Genomic DNA, 7,077 nt, shown 5'->3' with positions numbered 1-7,077 from the left:
TCTACTCAGGTTGGGCTAAGATATGTAAAGTACCTAGCATGGAGCCTGGTACACAGCAGTGCTCTGCCCCTCCATCTATCCTCTCTGTCAATGGTGGAGTCAGCAAGCTGTGCCCAGATATGTAGTTTCTACAGTGATACAGCCTTTGGTTCTTGGTTGGGTATGAGGCTGCCTAGAAGCTGCATTTCTCAGCCACCTCTTGCAACTGGCTCTGGTCATGGGACTAAGTTATAGCTAATTGGATGTTTGTAGAAGTGTCATGTGACACCTTCTGGGAACTTTCATTAAAAGAAAGCTGGTAGATCCTTTGCCCTCTTCTTTATCTTTGTGTCCATCTCACTGCCTGGAATACGGATGTGATGGTTGGAACTCTAGCCATCACCTTGAATCATGAGGACAAGAGTCAAATCCAGAGGTTGCTGGAGCAGTGAGTAGAAAGAGTCTCATCTGGGAGGTCTTTGTGGAGCAGAGCTGGAGCAGAACTGTTGCCCCCAAACTAGGTTCACCTTGTAGTGGGTGTCCATTGAAAAGACACAACCAAGCCCAAGAGTGGGAGAAGGAAGGATTTATTACTTGTAGCCAGTAGGGAGAACACTGGGGATCTTTCTCTGTAACAGTGTCTCTTGGAACAGCAAAACTGGGGAAGTTTCAAGCTTAGGGCACATGCTTATTATTCATGAAGAGGCTTGGGGAGTTTAGCATCATAGAACTGGGGCAGAGGTTGACAGGAGGGTCAGAAAAGCTCAAGGTCATCTCAGGTTGATCTAGTGGTTGAAGGGGGTTTCAATTCTGCAAAACAGCTCAAGAAAGTGCTTCAGGCTAATCTTTACCATTGAAACGGAACTGGGGAGTCTTTACAACTGATGTATCATCTTTGCTGCTGCTACTTCTTTGCCTGACAACAGTTGTTTGATCCTGCATTCTTTTGTTCCTTTACAATCATTAATTACTGGGACCTGTTCATTCATTACGGAGACCTGTTCAAAGACAAGCATTGTGGCCAGGCTTGGATCACAAAAGCGGCTTAGGGCACAAATGACTTCTCTTATGCCAAAATGCTACATTTGGTTCTTTTTCTCTGGAACTCCTTACTTTATCTGCTTACAATACCAACTCAGGACTGTTTACCCTGAGGCTCTTATGTGGAATTTCTGTTATGTAAGTCAGAACTGATTCTGCCTACTACAAAGATTTTTGGGCTTCCCTGGTGGCTCAAATGGTAAAGAATCTGCCTGCAGTGCAGGAGACCTGGGTTCGATCTCTGGGTTGGGAAGATCCCCTGGAGAAGGAAATGGCAACCCACTCCAGTATTCTTGCCTGGAGAATTCCATGGACAGAGAAACCTTGTGGGCTACAGTCCATGGGGTCACAAAGAATCGGACATGACTGAGCATCTAACACTATACTACTACAGAGATTTTTTTCCCCCAAAACTGTCTGTCCTCAGCCCCTGTGTATTTTCTCTGAGTTATCTCACCCTTTCCCATGGCTCTACTGTGGGATCTTCCTGATAACTCCTCAAAACGTCTCACTGGCCCAGCTCTCTTCCCTGAACTCCAACCCCACACACCCTATCCCTTGATTGCCATATAAAATTAATTATTCATTCAGCCAACATCTTTCATGCAATGTGTCAAGCTGTGTGCTGGATGAATCAGGCACAGTCCTGCCCTCAAGGAGATCACAGTTCAGAGAAGGGAACAGGCAAGTAAACAGATGGGGTAAACTTCCAAGGAAGTCCCTAAGGAGGGTTGCTAACCCATGTTGTGCAGTGAGATCATAGGAAAGGGTTTCTGGTAGAAGGAGCATTGAATCAAGCCCTGAAAGGAGTAGAGCCAGTGGTTAGGACTGATGTCATGGAGAGCCTGATTAGATCTATTCCCAGGGTACTGCTGAGCCATGGGAGATTCCTAAGCAGGAGCTGACCAGTTAGACTTGTGTTTCTGAAATATTGTTCTGCACACCAGGTGGAGAAAAGCCAAGTGGGTGAGGGTGGTGGGGGAGGGCGATGAGGTTGCTTGGGGCTGGGAGTCCCAAGAGGAGGCGGCTGTAGCAATTCAGGTGCAAGAAGACAGTGATCTGAGATAATGGAGGGACAGAGAGGTAGAAACAAGTGGCTGGATTCCAGGAATATTTGAGAAGTAAGTTGGGCAGGGCTTGGTGATCTACTGGTTGGAACAGGAAAGGGGTTGGCTATCCAGACTCCCAGGTTTCTGGCTCCAGATTGAGACAGGGACGCAAGAGGCTAGGTTTGCAGGTGTGATATGGGGCTCCGTCTTGGACAAGTGGTGGAGTGAGGTGCCAGAGGGTATACAAGTACAGAACGTAACTGAACCAATAATTGATGAACTCGCCAGGGATGAGGTGGGCTACCTCGAAGGTCAAGACCTCCTGCCCCAGCTAGGCTATTCCTGTTGCCTGCTCATAGGTCCCTTCCCCAAGTGAGAACTCGATTCTGACCCCAGCATTCTGTTAGAACCGCTTCCCTTTTCCTCTACACCCCACGCGGCAGAAGGTTAAACTCCAGAATCTATCATTCAAGGCCTTTCTCCCTGGCTCTAGGCCTGGGCCCCATCCAGTGGCTGATCTCGCTTCGCCCCTCCCCTAATACACACTGCGCCTCATCCCCGCCCCCGAGGGCGGGGGGTGCGCACTTGCCCCTGCCAGGCCGAGATGGCTGGGGGACAAAGGGTAGGGAAGCACCCGTACCCTCCAGGCCCCGCTAAGGGGCGCGGGGCGCGTCCTGGAAGGATTTCGGGCGACTCCAGGTACCCTGGAGCCGGGCGATGGGGGCGTGACGAGGCTGGTCCCGCCGCAGGGGGAGGTGCCGCTCTGGAGCCACCACCAGCCGCGGCCCCTCCCCTTCGGGAGCCGGGCGAGAGTCCTGGGCTCTGATTGGGCGACGCCGGAGGGGGGCCGCGTGGTTCCACCAATGACCGCGCGCCGGGCGCGGCAGCTGGCGGAGGAGCGAGCGCAGCCTTGGAGCCGCGGCGCCGCGGGTCTGAGCTCGGTGATCTCGGCCCTGGGAAGGCGGGCGGGGCGGGGTGCGCGCCGCGGGAGCGAGCCTGGCAGCCTGCAGGGCCTCGGAGACTGTCGTTGGGCGCTGAGGTAGGGGTCGGCTTGAGGGGTGGGGGCGTCAAGGGCGGGGGAGCGGGAGGCGGGGGACGAACGCCTGATCGTCTGCCCGGAGCCTGTAGGGGAAAGGGATGGTCTGGGAGGTTGCGAAGACAGCCCAGACCTAGTCCATGCGGGGATCCTCCCCCTTCCGTCTGCGGGGCCCAGTCTTTGGGGTGCCTCCCGCAGCCTGTATCTGTCTGCGCTGGCACCCGGGACCCGGGACCGCATCTCCGAGGGCGCTCCGCCGTCTGCGTCCCTTGCCTAGCTCTGATCTGCGGGACCGCGTCCACACCCAGCGCACTACCCCCTCCCCTGCTCTTGGTGGGAGGCCGTGCCTATGCGGAGTGGGCCCAGACCGGGGCACCCACGTGTGGATCTGCGCGGAGCGCTCCGCCCACACGGCCCTCCCCCGAGTCTTCCTGCAGGAGCTGGGGCTGGAGGATGAATGGGACAGATGCAACGCTCTCGTGGCTTCGGCTGCGCTGCGCAGTCCTCCTGGCTGGGGCGGGGGCGGAGGGGGGCGGCGGAGGTGGAGGCTGCGGTGGCTGCGGCCTGACAGGCGCAGAACTGGTAGCTCGGAGGGTGCACACGTGCTCGGGGACCTGTGTGTGGTGTTTGGAGGCGGGTGTGCGTGTGTCACGTGGGCATAGGAGTGTGCCTGTGTGTGTGAGGGGGGTGCATTTACTGGATGGAGTGGTGTGTGAGGGCGGGTCACGCGGACATGGGCGTGCGCCTGCTCCGGGAGTGGTGTGTGTATCTGTGTCTTCGGGGTACAGGAGTGTGTAGAGAAGGTTCTGTCCCAGGTCACAGGACTATGTCTCGGTGGGCACATATGGGGTTTCTATCCGCCATGGGGGCGGGGAGTCTGCAGGAGCAAACAGCTTGTGTCCTTGAGGATGCACTGGTCGCCCCCACATCCCTCACTTTTCCCTCTAGAGCACACAGATGGAGCACCCACCAAGTGCCAGACTGTATCCTAGGCCCACAGACTTTGGGGACCCCTGCCTCTTCCTTGGCCTGTTACCCCTAATCCCCACAGAGGGCAGAGGGATCTTTTTTTTTAAATTGCATCCAACGCAGTCACTCCCCTACTCAGACCCTTCCTCTGGCTTTCGAGATTTCCTGGTCTCTGTCCAAAAAGACCCCCAAGGCCAAGCCCTGAGTCCCAGCCAGGAAGTGGCTCTCTGTCATGCACAGTGTGACCTTCCATCGCCTCCTCTGAAACTCTTACTCAGCGATCAGGAGCTTAAATGCCGCCTCCTCCAGGAAGCCATCCCTGAGACCAGGCACAGTGAATGACTGCGCCTTCTCATCAAGGTGGAACTCAGCTTGCCATCAGGTACCTCTCACACACGGACACCACACTCCAAGGACATCAGCCTCCTTGCTGTTCCTCAGATAGCATGATCACCGTCTTATCTAGCCGAATTGGGTCTTAGTTCTGACACATGGAATCTTTGAGTCATGTGGGATATTTCGTTGCAGGATCTTCGGCTCATGGACTCTGTGGTACATGGTCTTAGTTGCTCAGCGGCATGTGGGATCTTGGTTCCCTGACCAGGGATGGAACCCATGTCCCCTGCATTGCAAGGTGCATTCTTAACCACTGGACCACCAGGGAAGTCCCTGGGCCTCACTCTTGATTCCCCGCAGACAACTGTAATTTTTTTCTCCACAGCATGTACCACTTGACATGCCATCTATTAATTCCCAGCTTTCTTGTTTGTTGCTTCTTATCCCACTAGAAATTAAACTTCATTGAAGCAGGGACTTTGTCTTTTTGGTTTGCTGCTTTATCTCCTGGCACCTAGCACCGTGCCCGGGCACATACAGCAAGTGCGCAATTGAGGTTTTTTTCACGTGAATGAATGGCTCTGCTCTCCCTGGCTGCTTCCCAGCCTCTGAGCCCCAGTCTCCTCGCTGCTCAGAGTGAGTTCTCCTGCTCTTCTGCCCTTCAGATTCGAAGATTCTGGAGGCCAGGTCTGGAAGAACTGAGACCAAACTAACTTGTATGTTAGCAATATTCCCTCTAGGAAGTGGTATGGAGCATGGGGTGGGGTGGGATTGAGGTGTGAGCCTGGGGGTGGGTGGCAGGTATGGAGGAAATAGTGGGGAAGGATCTGGACTTTTTAAGGAGTTAAGTTTGGTGACCTCACCCAGCTGTGGGGAGATCAGGGAGGAGATGTCTGAATTGTCCTCCAGCAGCCAAGGAGAGGGAGGTGTGTTCCTGGCAGAAGGCACAGCCTGTCCGAAGGGCTGGCAGCACACGAGAGTCTGCAGTTTGGGACTTGCGGCCAGAATGGAGAGTAAGTGGGGTAAGGTTCGGGGGTTAAGGATGGGCAAAAGGGAAACAATGGGTGCTAAGGAGGGCTGCCGGGCTTCTGGCCTGGGAGAACTGGGAGGACGGTGGCACTCATCTCTGTGATGGGGACAGAGGAGGAAGAGCAGACTCGAGGGAAATGCTGAGCTGAATTGGAACTGAGCTGCCGGGGAGCACCAAGGGGAGGAGGCAGCTGGCTGGAAGGAGTTGGGCTGGAGGCGTGGACCTGGTTTGGAGGATGAGGAGGGGCAGAGAGAGGAGGGAGGACCTGGAGGACATCAGCAGGAGGCGCTGAGGATGTGCTGAGGGCTGCTGGGCTGAATTAGGCACAGAACCCACCTCAGTGGCTGGGGCCTCCCTGGGGATGGTGGGAGGGGGCGTTGTCACAGCAGGCATCCTCCAGCATGACTTGGCAGCAGACGCCTGGGCCTCCCCCGAGGGGACTGAGTCATCCCAGGCGGAGGCGGGAGCCGAGGAGGCCACCCGTTGCCAGGGCCATCCAGACACTTGTCAGGAGCATAAACACAGCTCCTGTGAGGCAGCCCAGGGATACCAAGGCCACCTTCTATGTCTGGTCCCAGGGGACCAGACCACCTCCTTACAGCTTTCCCTTCTCGCTTGTCCCCTGGCAACCAGGGCCATGTCTTGTCTTGCCTAGATGGTAGCTGGGCCCCTGCTCAGCCTGGCCCTGAGATTCCCAGCGGCCTTCCAGAATTCAGGGCGAGGTCTGAAGACATTCATCCCAGGCGGGGCTGCTTGAACCAGTGTGGATGAGAGCAAGATATGCCTGCTCTGTCCTCTTCTGGGCCTCCTCTGAGGGACCAAGGTGATGAGGTTCGATCTTGAAGAGGAGACCTGGTCCTGTGGGGTCTGGAGCCAGGGTTTGCATCCCCTGTGTGCTGTGGGCTAAGTCCCTTAAGTCATGTCCGACTCTTTGCGACTCCATGGACTGTAGTCCGCCAGGGTCCTCTGTCCATGGCATTTCCCAGGGAAGAATACTGGAGGGCATTGCCATTCCCTCCTCCAGGGATCTTCCTGACCCAGGGATGGAACCCAAGGCTCTTGTGTCTCCTGCACTGGCAGGCAGGAGGGCCCCCTGGGAAGCCCCCTGCATCCCTTAGGAGCAGCCAGATATCTGGGAATGAGGTGGGGATGAAGGACACAGCCTGGAAGGAGAAGTCTGAGCTGGGTAATGTGCCAGGCCATCCTGGAGCCAGGGGTAGATATGGGACTATACTTTGTGGGCTTGGTTTTTTTTTGTTTTTTTAAGAGTAGCTTTTTTTTTCTGTTTTGTCTGCACTGAGTCATGGCTGCTGCATGTGAGCTTTCTCTAGTTGCAGCGAGCAGCGGCCTCTCCCTAGCTGTGTGCATGGGCTTCTCTTGTTGCAGAGCACAGGCGTGCGGGCTTCAGTAGTTGTGGTCACAGGCTTAGTTGCCTTGAGGCATGTGGCATCTTCCTGGATCAGGGATTGAACCTGTGTCCCTGCATTGGCAGGCGGATTCTCAACCACTCGACCACCAGGGAAGTCCTTGAGGCTGCACTTTGTATGCACAACAAGGCTCTCTCTCTCGGTGGTGACAGACGTATCCTAGCCCCACATCACTCAGGCACAATCTGCTTCAATGTCCATAGTCTCATT

General features: G+C 55.5%; 1 protein-coding gene across 2 annotated transcripts in view; it reads left to right on the top strand.

Annotated features, from left to right (window-relative positions):
- The window catches only part of CAMKK1 (calcium/calmodulin dependent protein kinase kinase 1), a 29,664-nt gene continuing 25,559 nt past the window's right edge, over positions 2,973-7,077 (top strand). Inside the window, exon 1 of one of the 2 annotated variants that reach the window (XM_018064433.1) lies at positions 2,973-3,108. The gene's annotated coding sequence lies outside the window, so the exon portion shown is untranslated. Of the gene's footprint in view, positions 3,109-5,301; positions 5,424-7,077 lie in introns of those variants that run through there. The other variant, XM_018064432.1, reaches the window with a different exon arrangement.

The sequence above is a fragment of the Capra hircus genome, chromosome 19, assembly GCF_001704415.2.
Source record: "Capra hircus breed San Clemente chromosome 19, ASM170441v1, whole genome shotgun sequence".
Taxonomy (NCBI): Eukaryota; Metazoa; Chordata; class Mammalia; order Artiodactyla; family Bovidae; genus Capra; species Capra hircus.
The sequence above is the reverse complement of the archived record's forward strand: the minus strand, read 5'-3'. Positions and strand labels throughout refer to the sequence as shown.